A 534-nucleotide genomic window follows, 5' to 3' on the forward strand; every position below is an offset into this window, starting at 1 on the left:
ATTAATTAATATATAATAAGAGTTATGTTAGTTGCACCCTTGATTGCCAAGTCTTTTTTCTTGAATCTCATGAGATGATAATTATTTTGTAAGGATCGTCCGAATGTCTTCATTCATTTAGTTAGTCCTTGATGGGCCTTTGTTCTAAGACTATATATATATATAGTCAAAAGAGATGACTATGCTTTTTTTTTCCCTTAATTATCCGCTATGTGGCTATATTATTCATATATATCCTTGACTTTATCTCTAAATAAAAACCATGTAGTAATGATGTATTGATCAATTCAACTTGCTTCATTCGTATATTATGCACTAATAATAGTTAAATAAAACACACAGTATAACTAGCTATCCGAAAAGAATGAAATTTTCAATTCAATTCATTTCTGTTCTTAATTAGAATTAAAGTAATAAATAAATTCCTGAAAAATAACGTTTTGGACAAATTAATTTTTGAACAAAAAAGTATTAATAAAATTTTTTATAATAGCAAAAATTGATATATTATTAAAAATAAAAATTTTAATTTAA

Source organism: Arachis ipaensis, chromosome B06 (genome assembly GCF_000816755.2).
Source record: "Arachis ipaensis cultivar K30076 chromosome B06, Araip1.1, whole genome shotgun sequence".
Lineage (NCBI taxonomy): Eukaryota > Viridiplantae > Streptophyta > Magnoliopsida > Fabales > Fabaceae > Arachis > Arachis ipaensis.